The sequence below is a fragment of the Acyrthosiphon pisum genome, chromosome A1 (genome assembly GCF_005508785.2).
Source record: "Acyrthosiphon pisum isolate AL4f chromosome A1, pea_aphid_22Mar2018_4r6ur, whole genome shotgun sequence".
Lineage (NCBI taxonomy): Eukaryota > Metazoa > Arthropoda > Insecta > Hemiptera > Aphididae > Acyrthosiphon > Acyrthosiphon pisum.
Genome location: NC_042494.1, coordinates 89,695,293 through 89,721,141, shown reverse-complemented (window position 1 = coordinate 89,721,141; position 25,849 = coordinate 89,695,293). Strand labels below are relative to the sequence as shown.

Genomic DNA, 25,849 nt, shown 5'->3' with positions numbered 1-25,849 from the left:
AAAAAAAACAGATCATTGTAAAACCAATACATTCATACCTCCGCTCAGAATCTAAAAATGTTCTATAACATCATAATTTATGGCGCTATATAAATATTTAATTAAGTTATTACATATTATTTTTGAAATCAATTATAGGTAAAAATAACCATTTGGGTGTCTATACTTTTTGTTAGGCATCTATGTTAAACCTAAAAATAAAATTGGTTCATAAATGATGATAAACCATTTTAAAAACTATATATATTACCTACATATATTTATGAACTTTAAGTATTATAACAATTTTGTATACTAGGTATAGGTTTATAAAAAGTATAATAATATAACACATTTACTATTTTAAATTTATAAGTAACAACTTTGCAACGGAGTTTTTAATAATATTGAATACAGATTTATCAGTATTTATATATGTTTAATATTTTAACAAATTCTTGAGAGAAATGACAAAATATTTTGAAATTTTACTTTGTGAAAAATATATATTTTGATTGACCACGCGTTCAAAAAATACGAAGTTGACAAAATTTATCATTGACCTCTGGGAAACATGAAACTTTTCATGCAAGAGTTAAGTGCCAAAGTTCTACGATTTCTACATAAACACGTCATACAAACACATCATTTTATCTACCGATGTGTATAGTGAGCAATAATATATTTGTTGCTGACAAATATTTACCAACTTTGATTTATATTAAATTCAAAAAGTTTAAGATGAGGTTTTTAAGATATATTTTTAAGAACATGAATTTATCGGAGAAAAATAGATATGAAAAAGTTTTAAAAGTTGAAATGTTTTAAAATTTAATACGTAGGTAAACAATCATAAATATAAGATTTGTAATGCAGTGAATTAGTAATCAGTAATTATACCTTAAATTGTGATATTTTTTTGCTCACAGTTAACACACTTCAATTTATTGTCTATGTATCGTGGAGATCGTATAATATTCGTATGTGTAATTTCAATGAAAACAGTAAAATGTTTGGGAACATGTTATACACACGATACATACGAAACACGTGACACCCCAAAACCATAATGTATATAACATATCTTTATACTTGCTCAACGATATATTTGGAAAAATATGGTGAACATCCTATTTAAGGGACCCAGTGCCAGTTTTTCAAATTTTCCGCAATTCTATACAAAGTGAAAATTAAAAAAAAAAAATATTTCACGATAATAATTCTCAAACATTGTAGAATTGTCGGATTCGGGATTTTGATCTTTTTTTAGATAAAAGAAGAATTCCTACAGGCCACATCGAATCGAATTTTTTATTTTATTTCACATAATGGTATATTATAATTTATAAAAAAAACGCTTAAAATTGTATTATTTTTGTCTTTTGAAGACACATTATAAAATTTGACTATTTGAGTTTAAAATATTTAAAAACGGAGTTCGATGCGGCCTATAAAATAATACCGTCTACCTATAAGTAAAAAAAAATGATCAAACTTGGTTAATTCTACAAAATAGGATCATTATTGCCGTAGAGCGTATTTTTTTGTACAAAATTACAATGACACCTTAATAATATATTATATACTGACTATATTAATAAGCTCAACATTTTAGTATCTACCGTGGCATATTTCTCTAAAGCAAAAAAGTGCCGTTGAGTTGTTAAGTGCTTACCTACTATTTATCCAGTAGTAACACAAACTTAAATTACAGCACTATTTCATACATTACTTTAAGCTAGTTCATTAGTTATCAACAGTTTCTCCAAGTGCAATGAAAAACTTATAGAAAAACAACTATTGTAAAAATATTATTCTATTGATATAAATCCGTTTTTAATGTTTATTATAAACGTGAGGCAAAATATGGCAATACAACTTTTCGACTCCCATATTATGCTCATCCTCTATAATTTCTAAAACATAGGTAATATTTCTTAATTTAAAAAGCTTATCAGTACATTTTGCAAGTAACATATTGGTTAAAGAAGAAGAAGAATATGTTAAACTATTTTGTTAGCTCTATATAGCTTAAAAACGATCTTACTAATCGATTACGATAATAACGGTAAATAGAATTTGTGGATTGTATGTTGAATTCTTCTTGAAGATAACATTGATAGTTTGTTAAATCTTAACAATTTATAAAATGTTTTAAATTAGTAATTCATTATTATGTTATTAACCTGAAATACAGTTATCATAAACAAATACATATCAATAAGCCGTATGTGGACAATGTACCTATAGATTTTTAAATATTTTATTTTATTTTCTGTCATTACTGCCCATAAAAGTGTTATTTAAAACTTTTCAGATATTCCCTAGGGGAATTTGAAATGGGTTTTTTTGTGAAAACTTCAAAATCTGTTTTCTGTGATAAAAATTACACTTCACGGAGACTTCGTCTAGCTTGACCGCAGGGATCAGAATGTACGTTGTAGTAACTTTTGGTTTTTTAAAACTTGAAGTTTAGTCAAGTTTACTAAATCCATAATATTGTATTATATATATATTTTTTTATTATGAAAATAATAACAATGTTTGTTTAACAAATGAAAAATCGTATATAGAATATAAATTAGAGAATTAACACCTCAAAAATCAAGATATATCAACAAAATTAAGTTCCATCTATAATATAAGTAGGACGTAGGTATACAACATTATAATTAAACATAAAATAATGATAAATTAATAGATACATATATTTAAAAATGTATTCATCGTTATTACATTATTTAGATGATTTAAAATGTTATATGTATAGTATATAATATTTATATAATTATATCATAATATAAATTGAATTTTAATAGATTGCCAGTATCAATAAATTAATATTAATTATATCATCATTTATAAACAAACTTAATAAATAAAAAGTGCTTAACTGCTTAAGTCATAACAAAACTGCTAATTAGTTATTTGTAAATATTCTTAAATAATTTTTTTAATCAATTACTTTGTGAAGAAATACTAACCACTTCTGATGAAATTTTCCCCCCGTGTTTATTTATTATTAGAGTTTTGCGTTTTATTTAAGGTTAATGAATGTTGTCCATAAAGTTGATAGATGTTGGTGGTTGATTTAGAAACGTAAAATCAGACCTTCAAATATTAATTTAGGGTGTTTTTTTATTACCTACCTAACAATAAAGTTTTAAATTTGTTTTTTATAATGGCTTGAGCAAATAATAATAATAAAAATTAAAAATTAAGTTTAATTAGTTTATACTGTATAGATAAATACTAAAATACACACAAACAAAATATACCTATATAGTTATTCCTTGAAATCGAATACGTTTCACATTTATTTCCAATATCTATAATTAATTTGTTATGCTAACTATGCACATAATATGTTATTTATAAATGTTATTATATTAGATATTATTTATTTATACCTACAGTATGATTATTATATTATGTTCATACACAATACTTTGAAAACTTTTCCATTTTTTTGTTTATGTTTATAAATTAAATACAAATAAATAAATACTAATATTAAAATAATTTTCCGGTACGTAAAGTAGTTTTTTTTTTTTATTATTAATAAAAATTACCCTCGGTGACATAGGCCATTGGGATACAGTTATTATTTAACGTAACCTATTTCTAATGATGTACAGATAAGTTTGTGAACAATTTTGAAAGTAGTTTAAAAGCATTAAAAATATTTTATATAACTTCTTAGATATTTTTCTTGTTTTAGTATTATATTTATGCACTAAGTCTAAAATTATTATGAAAATGCCATTACCAAATTGACATGATATAACTACTCTTTGGCATGAACTATTGAGTGGGTCTAATATCCCGTCAATTTGGAAAGTATCAACTTATCGGAAGGGCTCCTAATGCTCATTTCATATTGGGGTCTTATAGTTCACATACAAAAGAAGGAGAACGCACACCCACAGTCGACTTATATTTGATCAGAATTTTTATTTCTCTAGAGACCACATATATAACTCTCCCTTTTCTTTTACCCTTCCCTAATTTCTTTGCAGCCCTAGTGAATATCCACTGGGAAAAACACACGGCAATGGTTCTTCCATTAATTTGCCCTCGACATCTCTAGTATATATACACAGCAACGCCGCAAAATACTAGTAAAACTTTGATTACCGGCCCTAAAGTGTTTTTTCCCTTGTACCCGTTTCTTTTTCTCTTTACTTTCCGACAATAAGCTTCCAAGGCTTTATGGTTTGGCTACAATGTTTCTAAGTTAATTAAACATTTCGTGCTGATGCTACAACTCATACCACGTAATTTTAGCATTTATCATTCATAGTTATTAGGTATGTATTACACTTATAAAATCTTAAATCTTTTTATACATAACGTGATTTCTTTAATATTGTGAGTTAATTATATTGGTGCGTCTATAACCGTTTTAAGGATCCAATAAAATGGAATGTGAAAATTATATAGATTGTAAATTAATTTTATGAAAAAAAACAATGCGGTAAGCAGCAACCATTAGGTAATTTCCTAAAGAGTGAAATTGTCTACATATAATCTCGGAAATTTACAAATACATTCAAATAATGTACCACCCATCGTTAACATTTGATTTTTAATTTGTATTTTAAATTATGTTAACATTATAAATACTTGTATTATTGTTTACAAATTTTAATTTTCACGAAGGTGAAACGTAATTAAGATATTTAAGGGATTCGAGTTGGTACACGATACAGACAATTTGATCGAAATGTATTAAAAATCAAATTAAATATATATACTTAGTAAAAAAGAATATAGTTTTAATATTTTTTTAAATGAGCCAGAAATAAACAAAATATAAGTGTAGTACCTACTTTTACTGCAGAAATACCTACTTATAATAACACAAGCAGTAATACAAATCCGATTTATATAGGTAGTATAAATAATATTACTATTTATAATATTATATATTTTTATTGAAAAAGTTATGCCTATAACATTAAAAATTTGAGACATATAAACATAAAATAGAACATAAAGATAGGCAAAATGATGAAATTACGTACCTACAAAATAATACCCAATCAAAAAAAATATCAACTCGACATTTAACCAGAACAGAATAAATATATATTAAAAAATAGATTTATTGAAGTGAATTATCATTATTATTATAGTACAAAATTACAAATATAATTTTTAAAATAAATATTCAATTTTCCAGGCTGGAAATATTGTTCTAGATTCGGCAAAAATTCCGATTACCGAGATACGTTTTTTTGGTAATTTATTATTATAATATCGTTTAACAGGCAACCGTTGATACCTGTAGTAAAATTTTAAATACTTGTCGCGTCTTTTTTATTATGCAGAGAGCTAGCTCTAAGGGTATATAATATGTTATATATATATATTTTTATCAATGCTATATAGTATCCATAGACTATATATATAGTCTATGGATTTATTAATATTAAACGACATGTTTGATTCAGTAGGGTAAATATTATGATATATTTTTTTGAATGCGTCATCAGACTTACCCACCCAAAGTATATATTGTTAAAAATTGCAACACCCTAATGGTTGTATTATACATGTAGTAAAGTAGGTTGTATAGTTTTGTAGTGACAGACGACGTGTAATATTAGGGGAAAACTATTATATATTATTACGTCAAATTGAATTCAGCATAAAATGTACTGATTTAAAATATTTAAAATCAAAACCTAAGTAATTATTAATATGTCCATAAAAGTAGGTAGGTACCTATAGCAATTTGCAATACAAAATATTCCTAATATATCATCATACATTATATAAATATTATTCAAATTTTAAATATATACTAATTGTGTACCTATAGCGTACCTGAACTGGCTACACTGTACCTTATATAGTTTATTTACCTATAAATATTATTATTATGGAAGTATTAATGTATCATACATTTTTATATAAATCTATTAATATTTTCTGAATAAGTAATACCCGTGTTGAAAGAGAAAGCAGTGCTTACAATATAAACAACGCGTTATAATTATATATAAAGTTTATTGCGCATACTTTAAAACACACAAAACACCTATTATCCAATTAAAATTAGTAAAATTGAGTAGTCTATAGATGATTCATCATAAATACAAGAATGTACGTACTTAAGAACAAAAGTTTAAATTAAAACTTTTTGGTTATCTTATAAGTTTACTCATGTTTTTTGCATCAATCGATAATCCTTTAAAAGCGTACCTATATGTAAAACTTGATATTTCACAATTAAAAACTATCAGTTACTATTTGTAATTCAGAACTATCAGCTATTATTTATGATTCAAAACTATATATTGAATTATTCTTTGAACTTTAAAACAGTTATTTATATCTTAAAGCATTTAATTTGAATCATCTAAGGTTCGAGTCGAAATTAATTTAATCTAAATATCTTTCATTTGAACACAAGTTTTATACGTAAATAAAACACGAAAAGTTAGGAATTAATTACAAATGTATAAAATATATGGGTTTCTAGAACGTTTTGGCACTGGAGCTTAAGACTAACTTCCAATGTTGATCATTGAATTTTACGAATAATGATTCTTTTTGATTACCGACCTATCAGTAATACAAGTATAATATATTTAGTGCATATAAGTAACAAAAATCAACGGAAGTTAAAATATTATATTTAATTAAATGTACCTGTTGGCCCGCTAATTAATATGATATTGCCATTCATTGGTTGATAGATTATTAGGTAGGTACACATTTAATTAAAATTATTGTATTATTTTAGAAATAAATAAACAATTTTTGTACGAGTAAAATATTAAAATAAGAGCGTACCTATTCTTATTTTAAAGTTCCAAGTGATGCGTATAATGATACTATAGGTACCCAATCAATTTCTATTCATATAAAATGTATGAAATCGATAGACCGATCGGTATATTATAGAGATATTCTCACAGAAAATACGAGTGTTTTTGTTATGAAAAGAAGTTATGATAATATTCTAATATAGTTATTGTTATTGTTGTAGTGAGGGGAGCTGCACATAACGCCGAACTGGCTTAGTGTGTGTAATAATAAGCAACAATTCATTGCAATGCGTCTAGTTGCAGCAGAGACAAATTGCAAACATTTTTGACCCCGTTAGTCAGCTGGGGTTCATGGGCCATTAAAATACGCGAAAGTGTCGTGCATGTGTCCCTTATTAACGGTACATTAACCACAGCATAATGCCGGCCACCATCCATCGTTTAGAAACAGAAAAAAAAATATAATCGTTGATTTTGAATGCATAAATTGTTGAGTCTTGTTCTATTCTATTATTGTGGAAAAAAAATTGCCCTATTACAAAACCAGGAGCGACACACGCGGCGGCGGCATTAAAGGTCTTTTAATGCGGAAAAATGGTCCGATATTTTTATAATATTATACGCACGGTAACAATGAATGTTTCGTTAAGAGGATTAACTGTAACAAAAACGGTGGTTATGGTTTTGGTTTTCTGAGGTTATCATACTACCCTTTTGTTCGGGCCGCTTTTAATCCAGCTATATCTGAGCGTACTTAGGATTCTGTACCACATATTACAGCCTATACAGACATTGTCTCTCTCTATATATATGCACCTACGTTTATTCATAATTATTATTGGTTTTGTTATGCATGTAAACTACAATATGGTTGATACAAACAAATACGCGCTGAACTGTAGGGGGGGTTGCTCTTTATGCGCAAGTAAATACCTACTTGAAATTAAAAAATAAAATAAAAATATATATCCGGCTGCTTTTGTAGGAGGAAAAAAATTTGTAATTATAACTCGAGTTGTAATTATTTCCAGAGCGCTTACGTTTGTTATTTCTTTACTCGTGTATATTGGATGTCGTTAATAAAAATGTTTTAAAATTTCCTATATCGCTGCCAGCTGGCTTTACGAATTCCACCGGGAACACACCGCGGCATGACTTATAATTAAACTTAATGAACTACAAAAAAAAAGTATTAAAATTAACGCCCATTAATTATTAAAAGTCCGATTCTCTATACTCGTATAGATTGGTACCCTGCACGATATGAATGATGCGCAAGAACAAAGCGCAACATGTTGCGTTTAAACAAAATTAGAAAAACAAGGCCGACGAAGACTGCACATTTTTGGGAAATAAATGATTTCGGTTTCGTTTCTTCTATGGAAAATATACCCGATAAACCAGCAACATGATTATTCAAATTATTATACGTTAAAGAAGGCAGGGGATTATAATCCATATTATTTGTGTTCAATAAATTGCAAACAATATTTAACTACCCAGATTGATTGATTTATTTAAGTACACTGAGCTTAAGTTTGGCTACTAATTTTTATTTTTATTCTGTATTGTTTGAATTGCATTCGAGCAAATACATACATTAATAGGTGGGTACTGAACATTAGATAAAATATGAACAATTTATTGTGTATTATACATAATATTTTTAAATTCTAAAAATATAGATATCAGCAATTTTACTGTTGTTAAATAAATTATATGATACATTTTTCAACGATAGTATCTGTGAATAATTTATTAATTTAATGCTGTTATATTTAAATACATTATTTTTAATATTTAATAGTATTTCGAATTTAATTCCGATAACGTTTATATAATTATTTTATTTTATTTTTGTTCATAATACCTACTTACTTAGCTACTTATGTTTACTATATTTTGGCAATAAATATTGATTTATGTGTTGTAATTACTTAAGTATCTACAAGTTACAACAATACATCCTACATTTTGATACATTTGAAGTACATTGAAAAATGTTTAGCCCACTTATTGAAAATTAATTTGGTGATATAGTTTGTAATATAACTGATGATATATACAAATTAATCTGAAAAACAAAAGTTCCAATACCTAGTGTTTTTTTTTAAATTCATTTTTATTGTTAATTGAGGTTTATATTATGAAGTTAGTATGATATGTGAGACATTTTTTGCTTATTGTGTTTCTTCTAACATTTTTTTAGAAGTATTATTTTTTAAGTTTTATATATCTCCCAATTATTTTTTCATATAATAAAATATTATGTGGTACTATAAATAGATTGAAAATTGATAACAGACTGTCCTTTACTGCTTTAGAAAGGTCATTTTTTAAATTGAGTCCTGTAACCTTTTTTTCGAGATACACTGTGACCCTAAAGGCGGGTTGCTTTCTAACATGTACCCTACCCGTACCGTAGTCTTGTAATTGATTTAAACGTATTTATATTTCAAATTAAAATACCATTTGCTGCATAACTAAATGAACACATTTTCGAAGAAAATCTATTTTAAAAATAAATCTGATGTTTAAATTTAATCTTAAAGCTATATCATAATGATACTTTGAATTCTATATTATTATATAATTGTATTAATATTAACGCTAAAACAGTTTTACTTGAATAAGTTTAATTTAATTTAATAGTTGGGGAAGTTATTTAATCAAAATACACATAATTACTACAATTCAATTTAAATGGGCTACAGGTACATTTTTCTAATGCACTATGCATGGAAACTTTTTTTAATACATTTATATGACAAAAGTTAAAATATGATTACAACCGTTTTATTTTAGTTTTATTGAAAACATTTTCCATACCTCATCAAAATAAAATCCACTATATTTTTTCTAAATAATAACATCAATAATAATAATACGTCTAACACCAAAACAATATTAAGTCAAATGTAGGTATATTAATTTTAGTAGATGCTATCAATGTTTCTATTTTAATGTCAATTGTATAGTAGTTACGCAAAAATTAAAACGTTACATTAAATTCGACATAAATTGAATTACGACGACAGTCTTACATTTTAAAAGTAATACTATTTCAAAGGTACTAGAAATAATAGATTACTCGCAGAGACGTTTTAAAATGTGGCAGTATTGATCTCAACGGAACGCTAAAATCTAATACTGAAAGAACGTCGCAATGTTATTACGCAGACTATGATTGGCCTAGATAGATCATGGATAGACATTCTTGCGTTATGTAGATAAAACAATCTGGTACCCTCGACTAAATACATACAACTTTTGAGTTATGACGGTATATTGTACTAAGGGAAGCAAATATGTTTGCACATTTTTTAATAAAAATATATATGCTTATACCTGTTTTATGTAAAAATTTCGAATTAAAATATTCATCATAAACATCTGGCCCCATGTAACTATATATAAGTAGTGCCATGTTATTATTTTCGATTTAAGACACGGTGCTTAATGATTTGTTCGACAGTTTTCATTTTCCGTTTTTGTTAAATATTTCAATATTATATAGAGAAATGCGTGTCAATGAAGACTTACATTGTAAAGTTGAAGTGGTGATACTCAATAGTTGTGTCTCATATATGAAAAACGGCAGTGACTTTCTGTGATTATTCAGTTCCATAATTATAGCTATATTCTAATGCAGCGATGATGTGGGATTTTATAGAGTTACGACATAGGTACCTATCTATTAGGAGGAGTACTCAATATAATCGTGTAGTTAAGTGATAATATACGAGTAAATGCATAATAATTATTATTATTTTTAAACTTTTGCTCTAAATTAAAAAGGGCATTGTTATACCTAATATAGTTTTTGTTATATACCTCGGTGCAGTGTTTTATGGTAGAAATGTAGTATCGTTGTCATCTCCCACGACTCTTCGTGGTTAACGCGTTTTAATAGTCATAATAATATCGTAATGGCAGTGTTGTGACAACGAAACCGACCCAAATTAGAAATGGAATTTACTGTTTTGAAAAATATATAATAAATCACGTATGTTTACCACTCTCCCCGCCATTGGTAGTGTTTCCTGGTGCACTGTTATTTTAAATCTGTACACTCCCGGACTTGGATTTACAATATATTATGTGACACTCGTTTGAAAAAAATGTGTTATTGTAAAATATCGCACGGTGCCCCGCAAAAAAAAAGTAATAATAATAATTTCACGCGTTACGAATCACACATAGGGGAACATCTGTCGCGGACGCCACCCCTTTCATTTTTCCGAAAAGCACAACACGAGTTCTGAGGTCTGAAATTGACTCGCGCCAACAGACCGTGATTCATATTTTCGTTTGATCGGTTTCATTAATGGTTTTATAAAGAAAACGTTCATTACTTTTCCGTTATTGAAGTTTTTTTTTTTTTTGGTCAAAGAAAGCACTTTATTTTATTATATTAATCAGAATTAAAATTATATTTATTTTCATCGTAAAAACATAAATTAACGTATATAAATTTTACTTTTTTACGTCGGATAAATAGACAAATATTTGTGCGGATGCAATGGATTTATTTTTAAAATGTGTGTTTTACGTACCAGCTGCCATATAATAAATAAATGTGTAACAGTTTTACTCTGAGTAAAATCTATGAATAGTAAGCATATATTTTTAGTTAAATTTAAACAAGTTAATTTTAAATAGTATACATATTGATAGATTTTTTTTGTTAAATTAACAAGTGATTTCTGAATAAAAACACTTTTTGTAAAATCAATATTTCTATTTTGTTATATTCAAAACTACAAATGCAGGAACTCTAGATATTGTCATAATTCGACGCATAAGGATTGTCAAAACAATGTAAATAAATAAAATATATAATATTTCATATGACCATATATTTCATGCTTTATATTATATACCTATAACTTATGAGTAGTTATATTTATTTCAAAGAAATAGGATATTTGATTAGTAATGGGTTCGTGATCTATCGTTATAATGATTAGTGTTTGTTTTGTCGAATAATTTAAATGACAATATTATTTAGATGAGTTTGGCAACTGATTATAATTTAAATGATTTGCATTATTAAATATTTCAAGTTATTAATTATTTCTCATATAAGCTATTGCATTTGATTTTATATACCTAGTGTAAATATTGTAAGTTTATTGTTTTATATATTATTTAGGTTAATATCCTATTTAAAAAAATTGAATTTATTCATAGTGTGCTCCGAAATGTTTTATTTTTGCTTGTTGACTTGACATTCAAAAGATTTGGATAATTCAATATATTATCCCCCAAAAATTGATTTGGTTCTATACTTTTTCATTGTTTCTGAAATCATTTATTGTCATGTTTTCTAAATTTTAAATGAATAATTTTGCTGACATAATTATTAATAATGGATAGTTTTTCAACCATCGCAATAAATGTATCTTACAAGAAATAGCATCTTTATGAAATATTACTTAGGAGGAATGCTTTAAATTTATTTCTTGACATAAACTGATCGGCACTATTCTCCTTTTTACTGCCGGAACGATTAATCGCAACGCTGTGCGATTCTGTGTGATTTAACAGAAATTTTTGACAATTCGTAGAAAATGATTTTATTATTTGAGAGTGATATTCAATTTTTAGATCCCAAGTAGGAACTACCTATAGATATAATGTATTATTATATTATTATACTATGAAATAGTCAGAAATACTATTCTATTCTCTAATATATAAAGAAGAAAAATTGCTTATTTGTTCGTGGTAATCTCTGGAACTACTTAATCGGTTATAATATTTTTTTACCATCAGAAAGCTACACTATTCCAAAGATCTATGAGATATATTTTATTTCGATAGTTGACTCTTAAGATAAGATAAATCCACGGGAATTTGTCGCAGGAAGTTTTGAACATTGCTACGCCATGTATTAAACTACAATTTGAACAGTAATTTTGAATCATATAGAGTTGGTATTTTTAACAGGTAACGAAGTGCACGAGATCAGCTAGTAATTAATAAATATATTACATTTTATATCATTCGTATGAGTAGTATGAATTAGGTTAAAGTATAAATAATATTTTTAAAAACCCTTAGTAAAAATTAAAAATTAAAAAAAAAAAAAAATATATAATGTATAGGTTATAGTGATATCTTATCTTTATCGACTCTTTCTTTCTTCTCAAATTAGGGAGCCCTAAAATAAGTTTATATTAAAAATGTAGAATTAATTTTATTAACTGCAGTTATGTACTTACTATTATTCTTTTATTTTATTAAAAAATACATTAAGTATTTTAGCCAACAACTAGCCAATACAATTCCACACATTTAACATGTGTATTCTGCAAGTTGTACGTGATTCAAGAGTCACTGAAGAGTGTGGTCCATACGAAGGTTGATTAATTATATAATCTCATACTGTCTGTGTGTTTTGAATGAGTTGGCAGGGTTGGTGGTTTGAAGCTCCTCTACGTTTGCAGTTTGAATAATTATTAAAAAATTGGTTTTTCAATTCGCTAATGGATCTAATGCAATTATATATAGAGTTAGTGGTCTGATATACAATAGGGTATAATTCTAAGACTTAGAATTTAAGACGGTTTTAATTGCATAGTTTCTTTTGATTTTTTGTCAGCTTCTCCGTTTAACTTTATGTCGACCTACCCAGGAATCTATGAAAGAGATTTTGATTATATGACTGATAATTAGTTGTGATGTGTTAATGCTGTGTATGCTAATTAAAGTGATTAAGCAGCGAAGTAAATAATTATTATGTACTATTATGTATACATCAGATTTTAAGTACCTAAAATAGAATTAAACAATTTAGATTTGATTTTTTTTTATATTTACATTAGATAGGTCAGAAGTAGATACACAGTTATTTACTAAGTTATTTGAAATATGTTTTTTCTTGAAAAGGTGATATAAGGATCGTCATACATTTTACTGATGGTGATTTAAAAAAAATTGAATAATATACGAACAATTTTTTTTAAATTCACATTTTTACGAAATTGGATATTTAATCAAAAACAAACTATTTTAATAATATTGTTTTATTGGGATTTAATGAAATACTGTTCCAAATTATTTCAAATCAAAAAAACAGGTGTAAATTTTATAACGTGAATGTATTAACGTTATAATAAATTAATGTATTCCGCGTTACTTACCCTAGGTTTTTAGTAATATAATAGTATAAACACATTGTAGTTAACCTACCTAATTGTACAAGAACTGTAGAAAAATGTGTCGCGTCGTATACTTACCTAGTACCTAAACAATATTTAATATTTATTTTATATTAGACTCAGCAATATGTGTGGTCTTTGTTTATTTATTTAACTAAATGCATAACTTTGAACTTTGAAGTATATGCATAATTTGAAAAAATGCTGCGTTCAAGTTTTATATTAAAACCATTCATTACAAATACTTATAACATGGGAGATTTTTATTAGCCATTTACCAGTGGCGCGGTATTTTGTATTTGAATGTTTTTTTTACAAATTCACAGATTTTAGCTTGTATTTTCTTTAAAAAGTATATTCTGAATTCAAAAAACTTTGATTCTACACTAAGTTAGATGCAATATAACTGTTTTAATAAAATATATACTTATTTGAAATTTTTACTCTTACGAAATGTATGTTGCTTATTGAATTGTTTGAGGTAAGCACTCAAACTATTAAAATAGTTTTGTTTAATGACTACCATCAATATACAATTTAAATACACAGTTAGGTACTTAGGGGAATACGAGAATAAACCGATTGATTAAGTAAATCATGATTCTTAAAATAGTTTCAAATTAAATTATAAGAGTATTATATTTTTATTGAGTTTTATGATATTTATGATAGTTTATAGCAATGTTATGTAGTTTGTTAGTATTATCATTTTGAAAATAATGTTATTAAAAAGGACTAATATTATTGTATTTTCTTTAATAATAGTGCCAATACAAATTAAAGTACGAACAAATGTAATTTTGTATTTATTTTATGTAGGTACATATATCTATTATTTAATAATTTACCGAATTGATTTTACAAATTAAAGATAACATTTTATTAAAAGTGAAATCAAGAATAATTAGTCTAATCTTTTAAATCGAAATATAATGTTCATAAAATATTTCAGTCCTATCATTTAATTGATTGCATTTTTTAGTACTTTGTATATAATTTTGAAAAAGAAAATCAAACCATTTGCTAATGATTATTACTTGGGATTGAAAGTATTGATTTTGAAGAAGTGTCTAAGGCTCTCTAAAAAGCTCTATATAAAGCTAGAAAACGTAAAAACAACAGTTTTGATTCTTCAAATAATTATTTAAAGTGAATGTTTTAATAATTTGCATGTTTTTGAAACTTATAGATAAAAATTTTTGAATCATGATCATTGTTATATAATAAATAATAATAGGTTTCTAATATTATCATAACATAAGCCCGTTAATTATTAATAAGTAAGACTCCATCAATTATTGGAACAAATCATCATATCTCATATTATTCTCTCTTAATGTCATTTTTGAATAATCAACTGTGGAATATTACACCTCACCTATACTTACAATATTCGTTACTTATAACTACTTTGTCATTTAAAACTGAGTATTGTCTGAGAATTTATTTTGAGGTAGGTGTAATTTTTTTTTTAAAAGTTTTCTCTGAGTTGTCTTTTGTAAAATATAATCTTTGTCTTTATTAATGCGCATTTTTAATGTGTGATGAATACATTTTTCAAAGTTTAAACTGTCTAAACCTGTGGGTGAAAATAAACAATATATTTCATATCACTAGAAATTATGTAAAATACATAAATTACCATCCAATTAGCAATTATAAAATTGAATTTTTCAAACATTAGTCATGATTCATGACATTGTTAGCGTGATGGTACATGGTTTTAATTCTTTATAGTTATTTTTTGCTTGGATTTCGTCAACTAATTATGTGTTATATAATTAATAATATGTTAAGTATTATGATCATACAATGTGAATAGCTTTATAACAGACACTGTATAATATAATTATAGTATATATACTTTTGTTCATTAAAATCATGTTTAGTATACGAGATATATTTTTAATTTGTACATGCTAACGTTCATAGTATTATCAATTAAAATGGTAATAGTCGATATAATGAATATAGTTCTAAACAAAACAAAAAATAGAACGGGCCATTTTTGAATCTGAAAAAGTATTCATTTTAGTGATTTTACAATGTTTATTTTTTTTTAGATTTTCAAATTTTTTTGTCATTTTCAGGAGCAATAAAAAACATTTAATTTTCAACTTTGAAAGACGTTTCTGGCTTAAAATAGATTTTACTTGACACAGAGTAGGTACAGATCAAAAGTAACAATGTCCACTGTACTCTTCATAATAATCAGGAAAAAGTAGAAAAAAAATAATACTTTTCTACAAAATCGATTTTATTTTTTTATTTTAATTAAAAATGAATATCTGTAGATACTTGAAACTTTTGTCAAGTATTTATGTAACATTTTTTCTATTTATAGACATTTGAAATAATTGAATATTTTTAGTTTTTTTATTATTTATATTAGTAACATTTTTCTTCTAAGTCAAAAAGATCTAAAATTTAATATGAAGTTCCTTATAAGTTGTTCTTACAGCATTTAAAAAATATTGAAAATATATAGTCATACATATTGTTTATAAGCGTTTGATGTTAAAATATTCAAAAAAAATATAGGTACTTATATAATTTAATATAAATAAACTATAAAATATCCTTAGAAATGGAGACACACCCATTTTCGGTCAGAATCGTTTTTCGTATACAATAATTTATTATTAAATTCAAATTTAACATATCAATTTCTACGGTAACCTACTCTGGGTTTTTTTTGTATGTTTATATGTAAATTGTATATTTATAAGAAATGCAAACAATTTTTTTTGAAGTATCTAGGTATCATGTAACATTAAAAACTTGAATAACAGGTATAGAATTGGCGACCTCAGTTGTATTAAAATGATTGCTTAAACGGATTCACGTGCCAAAAGTTTAATGGCAAAAAGATAAAAACACATTTTTCCACGTTTCCACATCTCTGGGTGGTGGATGCACATTAAACGATTACTGCAGTTAATTCTTAGATCGTGACAGTTACGCAAGGATAAAGAATTTGCGAAAACCAAAAAAAAAAAATGCTTCACTTTATTTTAATGTGTTACAACTTCCAATATCTAAAATCGTGTTTGTAGTTTAATAGTTTTTTTTTTTTTTTTTTTTTTATTCGTGTTAGATCTTCAACTATCTTAACCGTCACAAACCTTATAATAATTAATAGTTTAATAATTGTTTATCATATTTTAATCATATAAATGAATTTCTCATAAAAGGCAACAATTATTTTTAATCATCATATTTGTAAATAAGTTAAATTATTTATAAACCTATTGGTTCTGTTTTTACTTATTATACTCAAATAATTAATTTTCCAAGGAAAAAAAATTATCATTTAATTTTGGGTTGAAGTCGTTTAAGACTTGACATTTTAATACATAGTTATTTTCATACCATATTCAAGAATCATGATGGTTTAATAATATAGTGTGTATTCAATACGATTTTACAAATTATTAAGTTTAGCCAGTCGTAACTTATTTTATGTGCTCTTTATACATTTGAAAATAAGATTTACAAAACACTTTGTCAAACTACATTCAATCAGTTTTCCAAATGCACTGTTATTAATCATTGTAGGTTATAAATGTTTACCAATAATAATAAAACACTGGAAGTGAGCGAAAATATTAGACGAGTGCTAATCAATTAATTCCAGCTGTATGCCTGTATCTACTATGTATTTGTTTCCGCAAAAGAAGTATTTGTTTATTTATTTTATCTGTAATACCTACCTATTTTAAATATTATATAATATTATTATACTATAACTGAATAAATCATCCAAAATTTAAAAATCAAAATGAATGATTGTAAAACAAGTTAGAACATAATATGTACATTATACAATTAAACAGGGTTTTTTTTAGTGGGCAGTGAGATACATTTTGTGCAGTGAGAAAAGTAAGTGTGCAGTGAAAATTGTTACTTTGTGCAGTGCAAAAAAAGAATATCAGGATGATATATTTTATTGTTTATTATAAAACAATAATTGAGTAAACTTCAAAATAAAATAAAAATGTTTCTATTAAAATTAAAAATTATTTATATTATTTATTATTATACTATTTTTTTTATCTACCGCCTTTAGCACATGCTTGTGGTGATGGTAGAGAGTCATATAACATAATATGAACAATTTAATTATAAATAAGAAAAGCGGAGAAGAACTGAATAACCAATCTATACAATTAGAAAACTAATTATAACTAATATTTAATAATTAATTACAACAATTATTTAAATATATTATTTCTTATTATTTATTCAAGTATTGAAAATAACCAAAACTGAATTTTTTTTTTCATTTCTATAGTTGTACGGATTCTCTTCTGTATAGAATATGTCCCTTTTTATATTTACTGACATTAAGTTGGAGTTTTTTGGATCTAGATAATCTATCAATTTTTGACTAAACGCTTTTCTAGATTTTAGAATACTCTATTCTGACATCAAATAACCTATTTTCTCTTTTAATAATTACACCTTTTCATATCCAGAAAGTATTCAACGTTTTTAATTATATGTACAATAGTTATTTTTTTATATACAGACTCATATAAAGACAACACATCTATTAACTTAAAGTTTTCTTTAGTCGAACCATTTAAAGAATTTTTACTTAAACATATCCGTAAATTTTTTTTTGTGAAAGTTGTAGTGGCCTAGACGCATTTTGATTCAGTAAAAATTATCATTTTGACTATTATATTTTGATGTAAAAGTATATTACAAAAATTATAAAGAAATTAGGTACCTACCGCCTACCTAATCAATTGATTGTTTTTATTTGTATAAACATTTTTTATTACAAATTACCTATTTCAAGTAAATACTACAAAGTAAGTATTATTACATATATTTACTAACAAAATTTTAAAATTATTATTTACAAATTTACAATAAAAATAGTGAATTAATATAAAATGATTTATTTAGTATATGATGAGAGTCGGGGTTTATATGTTTTTACATATCGTTTCTGAGTGCCTACATGCAGTCTTATGAAAGTAAAAAATGTGTTTAGTACAGTATACAGTAAATAGTAGGTTAGTAGGTACTAGGTAGTATATATATAGCTAGCACAGTTCACAAGGGTGGCTCCAGAGACATGATTAGGAGGTGACAAAGTCATAATTTTCAGAAAAAGTCTATGATTTTTTTTTAACAGTATAAAATTGTTTAGAAATACAGCTTTGGGGGGGGGGGTCTTAGGGCCCCGCTGGATCCCCCCTGACAGTTCAACGGATAACAGTCCGTAGTGTTTGGTCTTTGTAGACAAATTCCCTACTATAACCCTAGAGTGGGAATAAGTTTGTGCAGTCAGAAAAAATCATTAAAAAAACCCTGCACTTAAACATATTAGCTAGGTACTGGATATTTTGTACAATTAATATTCTTATCATGGCTGTGAATTAAAAATGTTCCATAGTCAAACACATAGTTTTTTGTTATTCACCTTCGTCTCTAATGTGGGTACCTCTAGAAAAAAATAAAATATTACAACAAATTAGTGAACGGTATTTTAAACAAAATCATTATGAACATTTTGGGATTCCACTCACTAGGTCCAAATACTAGTATTTATAATCGATGTTATATTATTATAAATTATAATACTCAAAGACGCTTGAGTAGCGTTTATTGTTATTAATTCCATAGGATTGGTCGATTTTAGTTGACAAATATTATTTGTATTGTTTGTTTTCGTTTCTTTAGTTTGAAGTCGTTTCAAAATAGCTAATTTATGTTGCATTATAATTATATAATATTACAACTTATCAACGTTATTATTATTATTATTATTATCTTTATTAATATGTATTGAAAGAAAATGCAATTATTTATTAGAAGATTTAAGGAATTAAATTTGATATTCAATATTTAGAATTTTCTTTATATACCTAATAATAATAATAATATGTATAGAGGAACAAGAAAATAATATACTGTCGAGATATGAAACAGGAATCAATTTATTTTATGTTTTTAGTAAATTAAATTAATAATTATATTAAAATATTTAGAGCCGAGTTCAAAATGAACGTAATATTGTATTACATCAATATACCTCGGCTGGGTAAAAAATAAATCGAAAATAAATTAAATTACAAATGAAATAGTCATTTACTAGTTTAATTTTCCATTCGAGTAGTATAATTTTCGATTATTTTTACCTTCGATTGTATTTCATTAAAAAGTTCTGTTGTATACCTATTATGATTTCAATATTATAAAATCCAAATAGGTAGGTAAAACCAATATCTCAATTGTTTTTTATTTGTTTTTTTTTGTAGAAACAAAAAGTTACTTAGTTTAATTATTTAAAACATGCAGTTTTTCATTTAGAGCAGAATTTAGAATTTAATAGCTTAATGTTCATAACATTCTAAGTAATTATTTACAGCTGAAACCAATTCTTTTAAAATGTTTAATCCCAAAATTAAAATTATCGTAATCATGGTACACAAAAGGTTTTTTTTACCAGTCTTAAGCATTTTGCTTGAGAATGGTGTACATTGTTTATCCTATTAATTAATTGTGATTGTACCAATGAATAACTATAACAGAAGCATAATGATAATTTTTTTTTTAATACAAATCTGTTTATTATTTTATCATTTAAAAATATGCAATATAGTGAACAGTAATGAACAACGTTTATAATTCCGTACCTAGTACCTACCTATGTTATTAATTATTTTTCAATCTTGTTCTCTCTATTAATTTATTACTATTGGATTAATAAAATATATAAATATAGTTTATTTTTATTAGATTGTGTTGTACTAACTCAGTTTAATCTAAAACAAATCTATAATGACAATACGATTTTTAACGTATTTTATTGATCTGTAGGTATTGTGTGTTCAATGATCGACTGTAAAATATCGATCTCTAATCCATATTTCTGGATGTTTGTTTTTGGATGGGTTACCAACTAAAAATTCTAGCAACACTGCAGCATGTCATGCTTCTTAATATTGAGTATTTACTACTATTTAGAATACTAATGACGAATGGCCTACAAATTAATTTTTGAAATACTTGAATAATAATAATGATAAAAAAAAAATAACAATTGTATTTTATGTTTGGAAAAGTTGACTTTTAAAAGTTTTTAAAAGTCAAGTTTCAGACTAAAGCAGGTAAGCACAAAAAAAAGGGCTAGTCCTACAGCCTAGCGGTTTGCGTTTTATCTAAATAATAAACATGTTATTACGTTAAGCCCGAATATGGTTTGTTTTGTACTTTATAAATGAACTATTTATTATAGAAATAAATACATAATATATAAGATTTCTTTGCATTATTAATATTATCTTGTGAACGTAACATACAAGTTATATTTGCCTTTCCTCATAGTCAATACTCAATAATAATAAAGTTACAACATTTTCAATAACGAAATCATCTTAAACATTTCTAATAACAATAATAATAATAATAATAAGTATAGGTAGGTTCCTATAGGTATGTTCTAGTTATTACTTATTAATTATTTAACACAATATTTTATTATAATAATTGAGACAATTATGTAGCGGTGTTTGGTTATTATATAAATGTTTCATGGTTAAACACATTGTTTGACAAAATTATAAACCATGGATATTACAATATCTGTCTATTGATAATATAAATGTTTAAGGCAAAATTGTATACAATAAATAAAAACTTTTACACTTTAAATCTCAAGTTTTAAAAAGTTCAACAAAATATAATTTTACCCTTGTATCCCTATATATATTTCAACTAAAGGTACATACAATTTTTTTTGCCGTGAATGATTGTTTTAATTTCAGCTATATGGAGCATTTTTATTGTAGAGCATTGGATTGAATTTTGTCCTGTTAATGGAATTACAGTATAATTTAACCAGTGTATTTTTTTTGTACTTTGATACCCGGATATCCGGAAGGTATGGAACGAAAAAAAACCTTAATGGCAACAGGATGTTACAGTTACCGGTTAAGTTGTCTTTATACGTTTTTCGAGAACTTTTATAATACCTTAGGTACTAAAAGATTACAAATTATAAAATAAAAAAAATAATATAGTGTCAAAAGTTAGTTATTAGTTTATTAAATAATTAACCATTATTCTCTAAACCGAGATTATAAATACCTACAAATTACACAATATAAATGTTTACCTAAAACCTAACCTCTTTTTTTCAAGCAAATAATTATTTACCAACCAAATTATTTAATGGATAACTTTAGATAATGAGTGGATCATTTATTGTAATTGTTTTACAATGATACCTATGTGTTTTTTCATTTTTTTTGTCTGTTGCCAAAATTTGGAGCAAAAAATATGTTTCAAACTTCCACACTTTAGGGTGGTTGCTCGTAGAAAATTAGACCTACTTGGTCATAACTCATAAGTAACAGATTCCCTGTACTTTTCGAAGTAGGAAATCGAGAAAAAACTAAAAAAATATAACGCAAAAAGGTCATAAGTAATTAAAAATAAACAATAGATTTCGATAAATGGATTTTATTTTTTGTTGTGATTAAGAATGCAATAACCGTACTAGAGATGCATAACGTTTTTAATATTATGATCCTTTTTAAGCTAATTATAGACATTTGATATTAATCGTTCGGTTTTTATAAATTCTGTTACTGTAATTACTAAATTCGAAAAATTTGGTTCAATTTTGATGAAATTCGTTCAACAAAGGACCCAAAAGACAGATTTCAATTCCCCTGATGAGCCCCGCACGCCTGAAGTCCTTTCATACTTTCACGCTATGCAACGTACCCGCACTTGTTCTTCACTTTATTTTTGTTCTACTCATACACTATGATTAAGTTATAAGTAGGGGTGTGAATTTAATGCACTTAAAAACCTTAAAAAATGCATTAAAAATGACAAAAAAAAGGAATATAAAATGCCAAAAATTATAGTATAAAATTCATTTAAAATGGTTTTCAATTTAATTTTTGCATTTATATTAATATTAGGTACAGGATATTAAAAATTAGTACAAAAAAGTGTTTATTTATTAAAAAAAAAAAAAAAATATTATTATTTTGAATTTGAATTAGAGTTTACATTTGCATTAAGTTAATGCTGTTCACCTTAAGCATTTAAAAAAAAAACATTTTTCTGTATTTATTTTGTTAAAATAATAAAACAAACTTAAAGATATTTATTTCTATAGCGTCTTCCCGGTTATCTAGTTGTCTAGCAATTGCCTTATTTTATCGAATCGTTATCTTTACCTAACCCGTATATAGCTTGTGACTTGTGTAAAATATTATTTAATAAAATATAAATTTGACATAATTTATATAGCCTGTGTAAAATAAAAAAAAAAAATGTTTTCAAACGAGTCAATTGACGGAATTTGATTAAAAATACTAGAAAATGAACTAAAAAGCAAAATATGACCTAAAAATGCGAAAAAATGACCTAAAAATTTAAAACGACAAAAAATGTAAAAATATGCAAATTAAAAGGATCATAGATGGATTTTTAGTTACATAATTCAAATTATTTACTTACAAAGCTATGTTTTACAGTCACCAAAAAAAATTCACTTTCCTATAAATTCACAGCCCTAGTTATAAGTATAGAACGTATTTTACCGGTTGTCGTGTAGATTACGATGTGAGTTCATTACATTTATTATTATATTTTATACCTGTATTTGTACTTCAATATTCCCAAATCCATATATGAAGTGTTTTCTGATAAATTGTGTACACATATTATTATCGTCGATATATTTCACCTTTTTTCATTTACCCGCTGTAACTTATATTTGCATTCGATCTTGCTATTAATATTATTACTTCGGCATTTTAGATTTCTCTCTTTTTTACTTCGCGACGATAACTTAGCTGTTATTATTAGTTATTACTTTCGCTATTTTAGATGGATACTCCAATACTAAATAATATTGACACCGTTCTATTCAACGTGCGGTGGGTATTGACTTATACACTACTTACAGTAGTATAACAATATTATACTCAATGTTTTTGGCGAATATTAGTTCAGAATACTGTACTACTAAATACTAATAGAATCACAAATTACTAACTCATTTTAAAATAAACTTTGAAATAAAGGCTGATCTTATTACTTTATACATTGGTGAAATTATAACAGGGCTTTGATTTAAAAAATAAACGTTTTTAATGTTATTACGAATTAAAACGTTAGTATAATAATAATATATTATACATTTGTCCTTAATTAATTAGAATATTTTAAGTACCTATTTTAAACAAACATAATCATAACCAACAACTAACAAATAACAGTAAATATTTTTTAAATATTAACAAAGATAATTAAATATTTGTATTTTATTGAGAATGTCAGATTAACACAAAATGGTGACACTTACTCTTAGAATTTAAATTTACTATTAGCTACCTATATAATATAATTTGTAATGCGGGAATTTTTTTTTAAGTCCCGATAGACATTTTATTAAAATTTCTTGACTTGAGATATATACTAGGTATATATGCCAAAAAAATATCGATGTGTAAATTGAAAAGATATTTTTTGTTATATAAAATAATATATAATTTAATATGATCCATGTGTGGTTGTGATGTAGTTTAGCCTTTAGTTCTCAGAAAACAATTTGTTTTGAAGTTTATACGTAAATTTATATATATATTTTAGATTTTAAACAGAAGCAAAGAAATTGTTTGATAATGTTGTGTATTTTTGGAGGAAAAGTTTTTGAAGTAAGAAAAATTCTCTAAAAGTTTCATACATGTCCATCAATTAAAAATTTAACATGGATAGTATTTTTCGGGTTTGTCAAAATTGCCAATAGTTCGAGGAAAAATCATTACAAATACTGTAGAAAAGTAAAGGCGAAATGTTCGGTATTTCGACATAAAATCATTAATTGTGTAAAAATCACTTTTTTTGTGAAGTTAAAACGTCACTTGGTATAATATATTTGTTCAGTTCAAAATAGCTTAGAATAGCAAATAATTCCAAAATTGTATATCTATTATTATTTTTCAAGTTATAAAATAATTGAATAAAATATTATTCATTCTTTTACATTCTATACACACTATCGAAAATGTTTACCAACCATATTGTTCTAACGTACCTACACCTACCTATACATAGAATTGTAATTGTATGTGGCATTTTAACACTTTATTAACTACGCGAAAATTAAAATATAATTAGGAATTTTAATTATTAATTTAAAATTAGTATTACTTATTTATTTATTAGTCTTTGTGAAAATGAACACCCTGATTAGAATTCTTTTTCCTATAAAATATTCATATGGTTCTAGAAGTACGTCGAGTTACATAAAATAATATGATATTATATATTATTTAACATAAACAGTGGAACACACACCTGCTCACTTAAATATATTCATGTGTAAAACATGTTTATTTATTTAAATTTATACATATCTATTATTTATAGATACCTTATATGATAAAAAAATGATGTTAATGTTTAATATATTTATATTTTATGATTTTTAGATATTTATATTGTATATTCGTGAAGAGAAGTGACAAATTAAATCGGAGCTAAAATTATCTAAAGTTTCTCGGGTGAGTGTATTCTATTTAATTAATTATAATTGAATATAATTATCGGTTTCTATGCCCATTTTTATATATTTTAGATTCTGAGTGGAACGATGAATGTATTGATTTTACAATGATGTGTGTTTTTTTTTTATTTTTATTTTTTTTTTTGTGTCTGTCATCACCTTTTAGGACAGTAAAAGTGCTTGGATTTTCTTCAACAGTAATTTTTCAGATAGGAAAGTGAATCTAGTTGGTACTTTATGGGGTCAAAAGTAAAATTTTTTTTCAATAGTTTTCAATAGCTCCATGAAAAACAAAAGAGAAATTAAGGGAAAAACGGGAATTTTTACGCAAAATCTGTTTTCGAGAAATGATTTTGATTTTGGTATACTTTAAACGA

The 25,849-nt window shown here is 25.5% G+C and overlaps 1 protein-coding gene across 4 annotated transcripts in view; it reads left to right on the top strand.

Annotated features, from left to right (window-relative positions):
• The window catches only part of LOC100574941 (connectin), a 299,097-nt gene that overhangs the window by 2,124 nt on the left and 271,124 nt on the right, over nt 1-25,849 (top strand). For 3 of the 4 annotated variants that reach the window (XM_029487724.1, XM_029487729.1, XM_029487727.1), the window contains exon 2: nt 25,399-25,470. The exons of the other annotated variant lie outside the window; for it this stretch is intronic. The gene's annotated coding sequence lies outside the window, so the exon portion shown is untranslated. The remainder of the gene's footprint in view (nt 1-25,398; nt 25,471-25,849) is intronic. 4 annotated transcript variants of the gene reach the window in all.